We start from the raw sequence: 17,464 nt of genomic DNA, 5'->3' as shown, positions 1-17,464 counted from the left end.
CACTGGTTTTGCTGTGTGAGACGACGCATTGTCGTGTAACAAAATCACTTTGCCATGTATTCTGGCCCATTCCGGTCGTCATTCGATCAATGCGTGATTTAAATTAATCATTTGTTCCGTTGTGCTGTTGATTTTGAGTTAGATCATCATCCAGTAACGCCTGCAATTGCTCGTCTTCGCACTTTAGTGGTCTACCAGAGCGCACTCTTTCACATTGAAATCACCACGTCAAAATTCTCGAAACCATGTCTCAGGTCTTCTAATCGCCGCATGTTTCTACCAGCAAACGATGACTTTCCACGGCCTCTTTTCTTTGGTTAAATAAGAAAAGCAATGCGTGCCGCAGATGTTCTCTTTCAGGCACAAATGTCGACATGATCACTGAACGATACAACACAGACCCTAATGTTTGGCGGACTCAACTTGGAGGATAGTGTTATGCGTCGTGTCTGAGTTGCAGGGATGTTGGGGACAGCACAAACACCCAGTTCCCGTGCCATGGGAATTAACCATTTAAGGTTAAAATCTCCGACCCGGGCGGGAATCGAACCCGGGACCCTTTGGAACAAAGGCCAGCACGCTAACCATTTAGCCATGGAGACGGACGACGATGAGATAGGAAAGGGCTTGGAGTGTGAAGGAAGCGGCCGTGGCATTAATTAAGGTACATCACCAACATTTGCCTGGTGTGAAAATGAGAAACCACGGAAAATCGTCTTCAGGGCTGCCGACAGTGGAGTTCGAACTCGTATGAGATCTATTCCATGTGACTGGGATATTTTACTTCTGTGCTAACACCAGTACCTAACTCTGACAATTATCTTCGAAGCTTCAGGGGGAAAAATGAACTGTTTCGGAGATACTGATTTTTAATCTAAAGATGTACTTCCGTCACGCTAAATATTAGTTCATTTGCCCGTATTTGTTTTGCCTCCGGGAAAGAAAAGAAAAGACAGTGAAGGAGCAAGGCTTTAAATAAATGAAAGGAGAAGTCGGTGTTGAATTAAGCAGAGCCTGCTAATGACCGAGCCGTTGTCAAGGGAAGCGGCCATTCTAAATAAACGACGATTTTGTTCTAACGAAGCCAGAGAGCGCGCGCAACTCACACCTAAGTGACGTGAGTATGACGTAACAAGTGTGCGAGTGAGCGAGAGAATGGGGTCATTCACTGCACTCTAAATCTAAATCAGCCTGACAAGGTCAATAGTGTGTGTTAAAATTTCATACTTTAGTTAACTTCGAGGACAATCGCAAGCGGTACAGATACGAAAAATACTTTAAAACCGAGATACAATATTAAAGCAGGAGTGTAGTAACTTGAAGACTGTATTCTATCGTAGAATACTTTTTTTTAAGGACCGCACAGCTGTGGGTTCGAACCCCACTGTCGACAGCCCTGAAGATTGTTTTCAGTGGTTTCCCATTTTCACTCTACGCAAATGCTGGGACTGTACTTTAATTAAGGCCACGGCCGTTTCCTTCCCACTCCTAGCTCTTTCCTATCCTGTCGTCGTTATAAGACCTCTCCGTGTCGGTGCGACATAAAGCAAGTTGGGGGGAAAAAAATGTTTATTAGAGTAAAAGTAGGCTACTGACTTACTTCTTACAGAATACTGTTGATAGCAACTGCGAGCTCACTGCATTAGCTCTACTGCACCTTGATTAATTCTCACTCATTATATTACCATCCTGGGAGAACACACATCCTAAATACTTGAAATTATCTGCCTGTTCCAGCTTTGTATCACCAATGTGACATTCATTTCTATTGAATTTCTTACCTACTGACATCAGTTTAGTCTTCGAAAGGCTAATTTTCATACTATACTCATTACTCCTATTTTCAAGTTGCAAGATATTAGACTGCACGCTTTCGCCACAATCTGCCATTAGGACCAAGTAGTCAGCATAGGCCTAACTGCTTACTACATTTCCGCCTAATTGAATCCCTCCCTGCCACTTTATACCTTTCAGCAGATAATAATAATAATAATAATAATAATAATAATAATAATAATAATAATAATAATAATAATAATAATAATAAATATATAATTTCGTGTGGCTATTTCTAGCCGATTGCAGCCCTTTTAAGGCAGACCCTCCGATGAGGGTGGGCGGCATCTGCCACGTGCAGGTAACTGCGTGTTATTGTGGTGGAGGATAGCGTTGTGTGTGGTGTATGAGTTGCAGGGATGTTGGGGAAAGCACAAACACCCAGCCCCAGGGTTACTGGAGTTAACCAATGAAGGTTAAAATCCCCGACCCGGCCGGGATTCGAACCCGAGGCCCTCTGAACCTCAGGTCAGTACGCTGACCATTCGGCCAACGAGTCGGGCTTTCAGTAGATGATCCATGTAAACTGCGAACAGCAAAGGTGAAAGATTACAGCCTTGTCTAACCCCTGTAAGTACCTTTAACCAAGAACTCATTCTACCATCAATTCTCACTGCAGCCCAATTGTCAACATAAATGCCTTGGATTGATTTTAATAATCTACCCTTAATCCCATTGTCCCCCAGTATTGTGAACATATTTTCCCTCAGTACTCTGTCATATGCTTTCTGTAGATCTATGAAACATAAACACAACCGTCTATTCCTCTCGTAGCATTTTTCAATTACCTGACGCAAACTGAAAATCTGATCTTGACAGCCCCTCTGCGGTCTGAAACCACACTGCTTTTCATCCAACTTCCTCTCAATTACTGATCGCACCCTTCCTTCCAAGATGCCAATGAATACTTTGCCTGGTACACTAATCAATGAGATGCCTCGATAGTTGTTGCAATCCTTCCTGTTCCCTTGTTTATAGATAGGTGCAATACTGCTTTTGTCCAATTGAAGGTACCTTATCAACACTCCATGCTAATCTTACTACTCTATGAAGCCATTTTATCCCTGCCTTTCCACTATACTTTACCATTTCAGGTCTAATTTCATCTATTCCTGCTGCTTTATGACAATGGAGTTTATTTACCATTCTTTCAACTTCCTCAAGCGTCATTTCACCAACATAATTTTCCTCTTCCCCATGAGCTTCGTTGTTCGCGACACCACCGTGAAGATTTCTTTTTACGGTAAGAACATTTAAAATATTCTCTCCACCTCTCCAGTGATTCCCTGGGATCTATTATGAGTTCACATGAATTACCCAAAACACTGTTCTTTCCTTTTTCTGTCCCTAAGATTCTTTATTACTGTCCATAAGGGTTTCTCTGCTGTTTGACCCTAGCCTTTCCAGGTTATTACCAACCAAAAAAAAAAAAAAAAAATGACACACTACGCTTACTTTCCGTACACTTTTATTTAAAGAGTCTTTGGTCGGTTGAACTCCGGTTCGCTTACAAACGGCTTCTCTGATTGGTTCAAATTTCCCCTCGAGTATTTTTCTGAAATTCTCTCCATGTTTATAATTCATGAACGTACTGTAGTATCGATTGTGTTTGTCTCGGCCGCCTCAATCATGCATGATTTGCGTGGCGACGTGTCTAAATTATATACAATACGCTTCTGTTTTGTGGTGGTTCGTGTGATTAGCTGCCACCCCCGGAGGCCCGGGTCCGATTCCCGGCTCTGTCACGAAATTTGAAAAGTGGTACGAGGACTGGAACGGGGTCCACTCAGCGTCGGGAGGTCAGCTGAGTAGAGGGGAGTTCGATTCCCTCCTAAGCCATCCTCAAAGTGGTTTTCCGTGGTTTCCCACTTCTCCTCCAGGCAAATTCCGGGATGATTCCTTCCATCTTCCTTGTCTATGCCTTCCAATCTTCCTATCCTCTAACAAGGCCCCTGTTCAGGATAGCAGGTGCTGTCGCTGTGGCGAGGTACTGGTTCCTCCTCCCCAGTGCTCTACCCACGACCCAAAGTCTCACGCTCCGGAGCACTGCCCTTGAGGCGATAGAGGTTGGATCCCTCGCTGAGTCCAAGAGAAAAACCAACCCTGGAGAGTAAGCGGATTAAGAAAGAAAGATATTTAATTTAAAGTCAGTTATTTAATAATGTTATTGCTTTTACGGTTACCTGGCGCATACTGAAAATATGATCCTGACAGCCCCTCTGTGGTCTGAAACCACACTTTGCCTGGTATACTAATCAATGAGATACCTCGATAGTTGTTGCAATCCTTCCTGTTCCCTTGCTTATAGACAGGTGCAATTTCTGCCTTTATCCAATCTGAAGGTATCTTACCAAAACCCCATGCTAATTGTATTACTCTATGAAGCCATTCCATCCCTGCCTTCCCACTATACTTCACCATTATTCAGGTCTGGCGTATTTCAGCACCTTCAAATACCACCGGACTGAGCCAGGATCTAACCTGCCCTCCGAGCTACACACACAAAAGAAATCCATATTCCAATTATAGTAACCAACACACGCTGACCGTCACAATATTAAGAAATAATCTCGTTCCTAGGACCAAGTAATTTACTACTATTTACAGCTCAACCGTAAGCTTTAGCTACACTGACTGCCGAGAGTTATAAACAGGCTCGAGACTTCAGTATTTAGAGTTTATATAAGGAGGATGTCTTTGTTACCGCGTATTCGCTGACTACTGCTTTCTCAGAACTGACTAATTACTTGAAAAGCCTTGTTGATTGTTGTGAGTGGCAGCAAGGGATGGTTATTATTGGTACAGGCTGGGAAACCCACATTCTTTCAGAAGTAACTACCGTACTCCTATTGACACGAGAAGCTCTGCACTACGACGGCCTATACTTGGATTAACCCCCTGTAATACAAACAATACTGTGTTGTGTGTTGTAGCTTTATCAATATGTAAAAATCACTCTTCAGCTACTGAAGTAAGAAACAGTCATGGGCCGCTCACAGGCCCCTGTGGGGTCCTTACCGCCACCACTGTCCCGTGGTTATTGTGTAAATAGCTGTTGCAGTCGCTCAACGCGCGATGAAGTTTTAAATTAGAAGTAGTTTGGGCAGGTGGTCTGTTTATTTAACACTGGATCACAGACAGAGTATCCAATTCGTGTCCTAATTATCGGGTTCGATCCCTGTTGAAGTAGCCGATCTTTGATGGCTGGACAGAAATCTTGCCACTCTGCCATAATTGGTGGCATGTTAAAGACCTCTGGTGGTACACTCTGCATCAGAAAACAAAGAAACCAAATCCCAAGCCTACCAAGCGACCGCTGCTCAGCCCGGATACCTGCAGATTACGAGGTTTGTGATGAGTGTGACGAAAACCTCTCGACTGTTGTTCTTGGCTTTGTAGACCGGAGGTGCTATATCACCGTCAGGTAGTTTCTCAGTTGTTTACAGTTACGCTGTGTAGACTTTGCTCCACCCCTCAGATCCAGGTGAAGTGCACTTTTATCGTCTGCACTCTGCTTTCAGTAGAATTTTGCTTTGCTCCTAGACAGCAGCACAAGCGGAATGTCTAAATTGGTATGCAGGCCGTTTATATGGCACCACTTCAGGCGATCTCCAACCCGATACCTGAAACCGCACGAAAATTATTATTTTGATGTGCCGAGGATATTATGCTACATTTCGCCAAAATATTTTAAATACGAAATTCATTTTTATACGTTTTTACTAATTTCCGGAAAATAGCTCTCATATTTCAAGAGAGGCAAAACATCTGTACATGTGTGTGTACCAGGTGTATGCATAAGTATTTTCACCATGCGAGTTGGCCGTGCAGTTAGGGTTCGAATCCCACTGTCGGCAGCCCCGAATATAGCTTTCCGTGATTTTCCATTTTCACACCAGGCAAATGCTGGGGGCTGTACCTTAATTAAGGCCACGGCCGCTTCCTTCCCATTCATAGGCCTTTCCTATCCCATCGTCGCCATATCATCTATCTGTGTCGGTGCGCCGTAAAGCAATTAGCAAAAGTATTTTCCGGTTTACTAAGAGATGACGCCAGCGAACAGTTCGCAGCGTATGGATTTGAAACATAGGTCAGTTTGTTCGTCTGACATTAACCTACCAACACACACAAGTTGAGTCCGCCAAACACTAGCGTCTGTGTTGTATCGTTCAGTGATCATGTCGAAATTTGTGTCTGAAAGAGAACATTTGCGTCACGCATTGCTTTTCTTATTTAATCAAAAGAAAAAGGCTGTGGAAAGTCATCGTTTGCTGGTAGAAACACATGGTGAACACGCTCCATTGATTAGAATATCTGTGACATGGTTTCGACAATTTAAACGCGGTGATTTCGGTGTGAAAGACAGTGCGCGCTCTGGTGGACCACAGAAGTGTATTGTGAACTCTTGAAGCTCGGCGAAACCATTAATGCACAATGCTGTCGTCAACAAAATATTAATTTAAATCACGCATTTATCGAAAGACGACCGGAATGGGCAAGAAGACATGGCAAAGTGATTTTGTTACACGACAATGCGTCGTTTCACACAGCAAAACCAGTGGAAGACACCTTGAAATCGCTTGGATGGGACATCATTCCGCACCCGCCGTACTGCCCTGACCTGGCGCCATCTGACTATCACCTCTTCGCATCAATGGGGCACGCGCTCGCAGAGCAGCACTTAAGCAATTTCGAGAAAATTGGAAAACGGCTCGACGAATGGTTTGCCGCAAAAGACAAGCAGTTTTTCTGGCATGGTATTCGCAAAACTTACCTGAAAGATAGGCGAAGTGTGTAGAAGCCGGTGGCCAATATTTTGAATAAGCAAACAATGAATTTTCCTTGAAAATTACGTGTTTTCTTTACCACAAAAACCGGCAGAAAGGTATACATACACTTGGTATATATCTCTTTGCTTTACATCGCACCAGTCCATTGTGCCCTCAGTGACGTTTTAGGTTTCTTGTTCAACACGTCATATTTAAGGGAAGTTAGGACTGAATTTATAAAAAATAGTAATTATTGATAGAATTTAATGAAATTTGGTTTTTGGTCTCCTAATGGTGGAATAAGGCCATATACTAATTTTCAGGAAAATAGCAACAAAACTTTCTGAGAAATTAACACTTACAATTTAAAATTTTAAAAAATCGGTAAGCATAAAAAATGCTCCGGCTGAACAGTTACTTCAAATATCACATTGAAAACTGGTGTACAGGCACTTCAAGGTATGGAAAGAATTTTTTTTTTTTTTTTTTTTTTTGCTAGGGGCTTTACGTCGCACCGACACAGATAGCTCTTATGGCGACGATGGGATAGGAAAGGCCTAGGAGTTGGAAGGAAGCGGCCGTGGCCTTAATTAAGGTACAGCCCCAGCATTTGCCTGGTGTGAAAATGGGAAACCACGGAAAACCATCTTCAGGGCTGCCGATAGTGGGATTCGAACCTACTATCTCCCGGACGCAAGCTCACAGCCGAGCGCCTCTACGCGCACGGCCAACTCGCCTGGTGGAAAGAATTTTAACAGAGAGAAAGTCTGCATATGTAGTCCATGAATGTGAGGAAAAAATGTGTTTTGTGTGTTTATGTTTTTCTCAAATTATGCTAAAATAATTACCCCGTTGAAGGCTACTATCTTTTAAAGTATCAACATTATAAAAAGTTCCTTCTGTTAATATCAAGACAATACAGGTGTTAAAAACCTATGAAATTCTCATGGAATTTGAAACCAAATTGGTTCAGATGGAACATTTTAAATACCTGAAAATATATATATGAAAAAAACCTACATTTTTGTAAGTAAAAGCTAATGGATGGGGACTCAAACGGACATTTAAATGTCATGCTAGTACTTTAAAAATGGCGGAACCCGAAAAATACCACCGCCAAATGAACCGAAGGAGTCCGGCGTACAATAATATGCACAAATTGAAAAATCGATAATTTTTACTTTTTTTTTCACCAAAAACTCAGTCCCAGCCTCCCTTAAAGAAAGAAGTTAAGACGTGTTGTAATTTAGGAGGCGGAGAGACGGCTGATCTAGCTGGCAGTGCAACCGTGTGACGCGGGCGAGGCTTGTCTGCACGTCCGGTGCGATCAATGGATTAGACACAAAGCTCGCTCGCTGTATCTGTCAGGCGGCTTTATCAGATTGGCTGCCTCCTCAATTTCTCCACGGCTACCACTTGCTCAAAACTCTCTATTATTGTGTTCGCATCGCAATTGGAAAGAGAGCGTGCTCTTGTGGATTCTATTTTCCGTCAATGTATAGGATTGGAAGTTCCTTGAGAACACTACAAAGAATATCCAATTGAAAAAAAAAAAAAAAAAAGAGGAAGAAAAGTATTGAAAAGAACGAGGAAAAATGTACAGAATCATGGTCAGTCTGCACTCAAGGTTACGACACTGGACCTTGGCAAGATGCCTTTAAGTAGCTTCTTCGAATTTACCGGCATCATCACCTTATATTTCTCAACAGCTATCGTACTTGGAAAAACCATGTACAGTCGAGCCTCCATTACTTGAATCTAAGTAAAATAAATTTCCCGGTCGTTTGTCCTATTCTACACGTGTATTTATTTCTCTTCTTCTTCTTTTCCTACCGCTTTTCCCACACCTGTGGGGTCGCGGGTGCGATCTGTGTCGCACAAGTGGATTTGGCCCTGTTTTACGGCCGGATGCCCTTCCTGACGCCAACCCTATATGGAGGGATGTAATCACTATTGCGTGTTTCTGTGGTGGTTGGTAGTGTAGTGTGTTGTGTGAATATGAGGAGGAGAGTGTTGGGACGGACACAAACACCCAGTCCCCAAGCCAGAAGAATTAATCAGAAGCGATTAAAATCCCCGACCCGGCCGGGAATCGAACCCGGGACCCTCTGAACCGAAGGTCAGTACGCTGACCATTCAGCCAACGAGTCGGACACGTGTATTTATTTCTCTATTACTCGAAATTCGGTTACACGAGTTTCTCGAAGCAAACATTTCCTCTTTTGAAACACTGTAACTTGAATTTTTTGCAACATTTTACTGTGCAACACGGCATTTGTGGTTTGAGAGGAAGAGTTAACAAGTAAAGAAAGAGTTACAGTGATGCTGGGAACTAATATGACGGGAACCGAAGAGCTAAAACTTCTAGTGATCGGAAAATCGGCGAAGCCTCGCTGATTCTCGGGTGTGAATTAATTACCGGTCACGTACGAAAGCAACCCCCGAAGTCGCGGATGACAAGCTCCATTTACGAATCTCGGCTGCGTAGTATTGATAAGAAGTTTCAACGTGAAGGGAGGAAAGGTTAACCGTAACTAACAGAAGAGACTAATGAATTTTTTCCAAAGGTGTTAACGGAGGTATGTATCTTGTTTCACTACTGTATGTACTGTATCATGTTTTCTAAAAAGGTACTATAACAGGGTTATTATTAAAGTAATGCCGTAAAATAGAGTTTTTGGGCCAATTGCAGAAACGGTATTTAGACGATGTCTACGGTTAAACAATGCCTAAGCATGGCTGCCGCATTGCAGAGACGTTATTTATCACTTAGACTCTGTCTAAAACCGATGTTCAACCGGTCATGTTTAAACACTGTCGAGAGCACTGTTTAACCTCAAATGAGAGGAGTGAATCACAATCGGAGGTTATGTACCATGAAATATGTAATTTGTATTATCACGTTGAGACTATTCCGGGAAGAAAGGTTAGTCCGACGGCCTCTCTGTGGGTCGGCCGCTACTAAATCAAAGCAATTCGTTTGACGTGTACGGGGAAATAATCATAAAATAAGGTTTCGCTTTACGAGAGACTTGTTTCTTGAGACTGACAAAGTGACAGTCCGGTAACTGTTAACTTGAATACAATTCTTGGCAACCGATATATTTTATTATATACATGGGGTAATTTCCATGGAATTATAGGTCATTTCGACTACATACATATCAGATTTACGTGTACCGATCGTCTGAGGGCTGTCACATACATCAGCCGGGAGGGATTCACTTATATTTACTGCCAAGTAAACACACATAATAGTGAAAACTTTTTCGGCAACTATCAGATAGGAAAAGTCAAGTGGTTGTGATTATCGTTTAAAGAGGACTGGGGAAGAAGAGCCGTGGCCATAATAACAACCCTAGTATTTGCCTGGTGTAAAAATAGGGAAACTAAGGAAAACAATCTTCACGGCTGCCGATGATGCGTTTCGAACCTACGATCTCCAGAATGCAAGCTACGTCTATATGGCCCGTACAACACACTCGGTTACACATTACTATTGCTTCATCTTCCCTTCGTCGAAGCTACTGTATTTATGAGTAGATTACACTCACTGTAACAACGCTATAATGAACGGTGGTGTGTCGCATTATTGTCGTTAATATTATGAGATTTAATTTCCAGCGAAAGCGATACTCTTATCTGTGGGCAAGTCATGCTCAGCCATATTTGAGTAATGTGTAGGAAGATAAACAGCTGACTGGCGTTCGGCGCGCTCACCGACGATTTTCATTGGTTGCGACAAGCAAAGAGTTGCATGAAAGATACTTCTGTCCCCATTTTCAAACCAAAATTGAAACTTTAAGGGATGTCTAGTTAAACATCGACTGAACATTGTTAATGCAATGGAAAATCGTGAAAGATTTAGACGTTGTTTAGGTAAACGATGTCTAAGACTTAAAACTAGTCATCGTTTCTGCAATCGGCCCTTTATATTTTAAAATACTGTTGAAAATAGTGTATAAGCCTGTAGATGCATATGATTCAATTATGCATTCGATAACTCGAAATAAAATTTAGCACCCGAGGTGATTCGAGATATCGAGATATCGAGGTTCCATTGTACTGTATAACCGACAAGACGAGGCCGCCTGTCCTGCGGAAACAACTCATCTAAGTCCGGCTCCATGGCTAAATGGTTAGCGTGCTGGCCTTTGGCCACAGGAGTCCCGGGTTCGATTCCCGGCGGGGTCGGGAATTTTAACCGTAATTGGTTAATTTCGCTGACACGGGGGCTGGGTATATGTGTCGTATTCATCATCATTTCATCCTCATCACGACACGCAGGTCACCTACGGGTGTCAAATCAAAAGACCTGCATCTGGCGAGCCGAACTTGTCCTCGGACACTCCCGGCACTAAAAGCCATACGCCATTTCATTTCAACTCATCTGTATTATAATATAAGAGTTTCGTGTGTACATTGCTCAGAATGTGAAAATAATTGTATTGCTGTATCAGACGTGTCCACAGTAATAAGGAAATGCACTTTATAATTTTCCATCATTTCTGTCTGTCTGTCTGTCTGTCTGTCTGTCTGTCTGTCTGTCTGTCTGTCTGTCTGTCTGTCTGTCTGTCTGTCTGTCTGTAGCCGCATCACGAGAAAACGGCTGAAGAGAATGTTATGAAAATGGGTATGTAAAGTCAGAGAATGAAGCTCTACAATCTAGGGTAAAAAAAAAATTACTCACGCTGGGTGGAATGATAGTTTAGGGGAAGGTATGAAATGTAATTCACCGGGCGAGTTGGCCGTGCGGTTAGGGGCGCGCGGCTGTGAGCTTGCATCCGGGAGATAGTGGGTTCGAATCCCACTGTCGGAAGCCCTAAATGTGGTTTTCCGTGGTTTCCCATTTTCACACCAGGCAAATGCTGGGGCTGTACCTTAATTAAGCCCACGGCCGCTTCCTTCCAACGCCTAGGCCTTTCCTATCCCATCGTCGCCATAAGACCTATCTGTGTCGGTGCTACGTAAAGCCACTAGCAAAAAAAAAATAATGTAAATCTCAAATATCTATGTTATTAGTGGCCCTATCGATAAATAGTACGTAACTAAAGTTATATAGAATTAAATTTGCGATCATTTGCGTCGTATACATTTTTACCGTACTGGGTATAACAAAGATGTTCATTAATTCCGATTTTTGTTGCTAAGTCAATAACAGTGTTGATCGACGAGAAAATGGGTGAACAGAATTTAATGAAAATCGATATGTAAAGTCAGGGAATAAGACAGTACAGTATAGGATATACATAATTTTATTCTCGCTGAATGAAATCGTAGCTTAGGAGAAGGGGCCTAATTTTATTTTTAAATACCTATGTTACTGGTCCTATCGAAAATAACTCCACGGCTATTGTGCTTTCCGCCAATATTCAGGCAGGCTGTTTCCCTCGGGACGAAGCAGTACACCCATCCATCGGAGATGAGTGGCAGCAGAAGAGACAAATCGCATCACAACAGTGGTCAATGTAATGTTATTATCGATCAGTTTTATGAGATTTTGATATTGTAGGCCTTCACATACAGTTTTCTTCCAACTCTGTGATATTAGGACATCTAATGTAAAAAGAGTCCCTGCTTTCTTTCGTGACTCCCTCTTGTTTCATTCTTCATTCTTCATTTATGTTTCATTTTTTATAATCATCTTCACGATTTTCCTCCTCGATATGGACCGATGACCACGCAGTTTTACCATCGCTAGTTAACACAATTGAATAATAATTCCATGTTAGCAGTGCTCGGCGTTAATATGGACTAAGCAACAAAAGTCTAAATTCATGAATTCTATAATCATAGCCGGTAGGGACGTATAGTATTTGGTATTTATTGAACATAACAGGCGTTCAGCCCAAATAGATGTTGACATGAAAACATCTTACAATAAAAGGAAAAAAGAAAAACACGAGACTCCTTGGGCATGCCATGAGGTCCATCAGATACTCCGGAAACGTCACCACAGCAGTCATCCTCACTCCCTACATGGCGCGTCCACCGACTCCGCTGGATATTAAATAAATAAATAAATAAATAAATAAATAAATAAATAAATAAATAAATAAATAAAATAAACTACCGACCCACTGCTGCTGTTGTCCGGCCAAGTCACCCCTGGTGAGAAAAAGGCCACCCTCCCAGTGATGACACGACCGGCCCTATCCGTGGGGCCCGAAAGAAGCCCCCAACAACCTCTACCAGATGACAGCGCAGCTTTCTCACCATTCCATTTGCGGTCGGCCTTGTGAGGCTGAAACCGCTCCCCTCCTGTACCCCGCATCTCTCCTCATTGTTCAGCATTTCTCTCTCTTTTACTTATATGGGATAGGCCCGTCCTACCCCATCTTCTTACGGGTATGCCGGTATGGACATATGGTAAAACTGTATAAGACATACATTTCCGCAAATTGTATTCTCTACAACTATGGCTACGTAGTACGTGTCAATAGGACCATTAACATAGGCATTAACAAATTAAATTTTAGGCGCCTTCCCTTAAACTACCATTTTATCCAGCGTGAATAACATTATTTATAGCCTAGATTGTAGCGCCTTATTCCCCGACTTTACATACCGATTTTCATTAAATTTTCTTCTGGCATTTTCTCATGATGCGCGTACATACAGACATGACGGAAAATTATAATGTGCATTTCCTTGGTTTTTTGTTTTTGCTAGTTGCTTTACGTTGCACCGACACAGATAGATCTTATGGCGACGATGGGGTAGGAAAGGGCTAGGAGTTGGAAGGAAGCGGCCGTGGCCTTAATTAAGGTACATCCCCAGCAATTGCCTAGTGTGAAAATGGGAAACCACGGAAAACCATCTTCAGGGCTGCCGACAGTGGGGTTCGAACCCACTATCTCCCGGATGCAAGCTCACAGTCGCACGTCCCTAACCTCATGGCCAATGCGCCCGGTCATTTCCTCGTTACTGGGGACACGAACAATGCAGAAATACCATTCTTTTTAAATTCTGAGCACTGTACAGACAAAACTCTTATTATATATAGGGCCTATAATGAAGTCGCAGCATGTGTCTGTTTTTATGTTGGCTTATTTTGAGAAGAAGCGAAAATATATAATTCTGCTGGATCGAGGATTTTAACTGCGTACGGAGAATTCCTCTGGACCAATAACTGGGCGCTTGTGTTTGAGCAGCGGTCGCTGGGCCAAAACCCTTTCAAGGGCGTTAAGTGCCGTGGGGTTTGGTTTTGTATTGTAAAGTTAGTCATTCATTCTTCCGTGACTCGCCCGTTACTTCATTAAGGCCACAGCCACTTCCTTCCCACTCCTAAGCCTTTCCCATCCCGTCGTCGTCGCCGTAAGACCTGTCTTTGTCGGTGCGACGTAAAACAAATTGTAAAAAAAGATTATTACATTTTTCATAAACTTCAAAATATCTCAGTTCTGTCTAAAAACTGTATATAAAAAAATTATGGAAAATCTAATTTCCAAACTTATATACACGATAGCTCATTTGATATGGCTTTGCCTTTTTTCGTACACTTAGCCGTATTCAAATGAAATATTTGAAATGCTTTCCATGGCCTGCTGCACAACGACGTAGTCGTTGTAAAGAACTTGCAGTGGCGTTCTGGATAGCTTCAAGTGGAATAGTGTTCTAAGCTTCAGTCAACACATTTTTTAAGCAGTCAGTGTCTGTGATTCCTTGTACTTGAACTTGGTATAACAGTAGACCCCCTGTGCTAAAATGCATTACGTTGAGATCTGAACTTTTTGACGGCCAAGCGTTGGGTTCACTAAAGTTAGGAGTGTTGGCTCTGAGCCATGCCACAGTGTCCCTAGCTGTATGGGCCTTTCCTCTGTCCTGTTGCCACCAGTAACGGCGACTGGTAATTAAAAGTTGTGCGGGTTGGAGGGGGGGGGGGGGGAGTCACAAAAATGTATGGACAACAAAAAAGACCCGGGGGTGAGAGAGGGTGTGTAGACATCATAAATTTTTAAAAAATGCTGTAAAATGATCTTTGATGTTCTCTGAGCGAATTTATATAATAATAATGTTATTCTGCTTTACGTTCCACTAACTACTTTTACGGTTTTCGGAGACGCCGAGGTGCCGGAATTTTGTCCCGCAGGAGTTCTTTTATGTGCCAGTAAATCTACCGACACGAGGCTGACGTATTTGAGCACCTTCAAGTACCACCGGACTGAGGCAGGATCGAACCTGCCAAGTTGGGGTCAGAAGGCCAGCGCCTGAACCGTCTGAGCCACTCAGCCCGGCACGAATTTATATAGAGACGTGAATGTTGACATTCTGCCAACTTAAGTGCGGTAATGATACTACTATACAATAATACTTTCACCAAAGGAACAATAATTATGCATGTATTACAATTAAATAGAAGTTCGGCGTAATTGGGAACATGCATCATTTTCAAAAATATTTTTTTGAAAAGTACACCAATGAAATAGTACGTAAACGTATTACATTGTGGTATGTTGCCTTGTTTTCTACCATTAAAAAAATATTTAATAGTGCCTTTCCGCAAGGCGAGTGAAACGGCCTCTGACGTAAGCGGCGCGCTGTGACGTCACGATCCAGTACCGCATGGAGCTCTGCCAGCCGTTGTGCATCAGCCGTTGCTAAAAGCCGATTGTTTATTATTCATGATCGCGAATAACTTCGAAATGACAGAAGAAAGGTTCAAAACAGCACAGTCAGACAATCTACCATGTATAGATGTCATCATTCTTGAAAAATGTGACTTTTGTGGCCGCAGAAATTAGCGGATAACAAGCAAGTTTGTAAGTGGCGTCCTTTATATACGTGCAATGTACTGTAAACCATAGTATTAGGATAACAAAGAACCTGGGTAGATATCACATCACTTTCAACATTTCCTTCTAGACTGATTCCCCTATTAAAGAATAACATTACATTTTCGGGCTTTCAGCATTAGTAAAGTAAGAAATCGGATTTCAGCACTAACATAAACATATAGGTAGCATTATAGTACTAGTCCGCTTCTGTGGTGTAGTGGTTAATGTGTGCCACTCCCCGAGGCCCGGTTTCGATTCCCGGCTCTGCCATGAAATTTGAAAACAAATAGTACGAGGGCTGGAACGGGGTCTACTCAGCCTCGGGAGGTCAACTGAGTAGAAGGGTTTCGAATCCCACCTCAGCCATCCTCGAAGTGGTTTTTCGTATTTTTCTACTTCTCCTCCAGGCACCTAAGGCCACGGCCGTTTCCTAAATTTCTTCCTTGTCTATCCCTTCCGATCCTCCCATCCTCCCACAAGGCCCCTGTTGAGCATAACAGCTGAGGCCGCCTGGGCGAGGTAATGGCCCTCCTCACCAGTTTCATCACCATACTCAAAGTCTCACGTTCCAGGACACTGCCCTTGAAGTGGTAGAGGTGAAATCCCTCGCTGAGTCCGAGAGAAAACCAACCCTGAAGGATAAACTGATTAAGAAAGAAAGAAAGATCATAGTACTGTAGGTCTATAACCTATCATTTCTGAAAAAAATATATATTTATGGTTGGGGCAACTGGTCTACCCACTTCCGGGGCCCATGAAAGAGAATTAAATATCTTTGTGGAGGGAAAAAGTTAAACATGATAAAGATAAATATGACTTCATCTAGTTTTCACAAGTTGGGCTGAGTGGTTCAGACGGTTGAGGTGCTGGCCTTCTGACCCCAAGTTGGCAGGTTCGATCCTGGTTCAGTCCGGTGGTAGTTGAAGGTGCTTAAATACGTCAGCCTCGTGTCGGTAGATTTACTGGCACGTAAAATAACTCCTGCAGGACTAAATTCCTGCACATCGGCGTCTCCGAAAATCGTAGAAGTAGTTAGCGGGGCGTGAAGCCAATAACATTAATTACATTTGGCTTTTAACAAGCTGAGCATATCAGGAAAGAAAAGTGTCCTGGTGACATTTTAGTCGCTCAATACAGGAATGTCTTTGGGTGCTGTGACTTTTAGTTTTTTTTTTTCTTTTTTCTGTTTGCTTTACGTCACACCGTCACATATAGGTCTTATGGCGACGATGGGACAGGAAAGGCCTAGGAATGGGAACAAAGCGGCCGTGGCCTTAGGTACAGCCTCAGCATTTGCCTGGTGTGAAAATGGGAAACCACGGAAAACCATCTTCAGAGCTGCCGGCAGTGGGGTTCAAAACCTTCTATCTCCCGGATGCGAGCTCACAGCTGCGCGCTCCTAACCGCACGGCCAACTCGCGCGGTATTTTTACCCTTCGGTTTATTGACTTGGCTTGTATAACCTAAAACTTAGGCTAAGTTGGATAATATTTTAAACACCTACATCACTATTTTCACCTGTGTGCAATTATGTTATTTATTTCATTAATATTATGATAATTATTATAATTGAGCATTGTTAACTTATAAGACCCCAACAGACAAGCATTGGTTTTGTGTAGAGTTATACATTTGTTAAATTCACGTTGTTTCCTTTCATGATGTACACGCCTATTCTTTGTTACATTATAGAGTATTTAGATATAGCCTAAATTTACCAATTAAGCTCTCCAATAAAGACATACATAACTGTCCCATGCCAAGATATATTGGTAGAATTAGAGCTGTCAAAATGGTTCATAACCCCTTTGATTTATTATCGTGACATGGATCACCCAAAACATAGCTTAGGTTTGGAGAATACTTTAATAATCAGCATTATTTAATGCACTGTTTATTACTTTCATATTCCAAGATGTAATTGAAGCATTTAAATAAAGCCTCATACATTAAAATTTAAAGTTTTACCACTAGAACAGCTGACATGGAAAAGTGATTTGAAAATTCAAACAAATTCATCTTACGTTAAAATCTTCAAAAAAGTAAACTGTAGACTTTTCCGATATATCACCAGCATTTCTC

At 42.3% G+C, this 17,464-nt stretch overlaps 1 protein-coding gene across 1 annotated transcript in view; it reads left to right on the top strand.

Moving 5' to 3' along the window:
* The window catches only part of LOC136882155 (protein kinase C, brain isozyme), a 490,637-nt gene that overhangs the window by 260,398 nt on the left and 212,775 nt on the right, over positions 1-17,464 (top strand). The gene's annotated exons all lie outside the window — the stretch shown is intronic.

Source organism: Anabrus simplex, chromosome 10 (assembly GCF_040414725.1).
Source record: "Anabrus simplex isolate iqAnaSimp1 chromosome 10, ASM4041472v1, whole genome shotgun sequence".
Classification (NCBI taxonomy): Eukaryota; Metazoa; Arthropoda; class Insecta; order Orthoptera; family Tettigoniidae; genus Anabrus; species Anabrus simplex.
The sequence above is the reverse complement of the archived record's forward strand: the minus strand, read 5'-3'. Positions and strand labels throughout refer to the sequence as shown.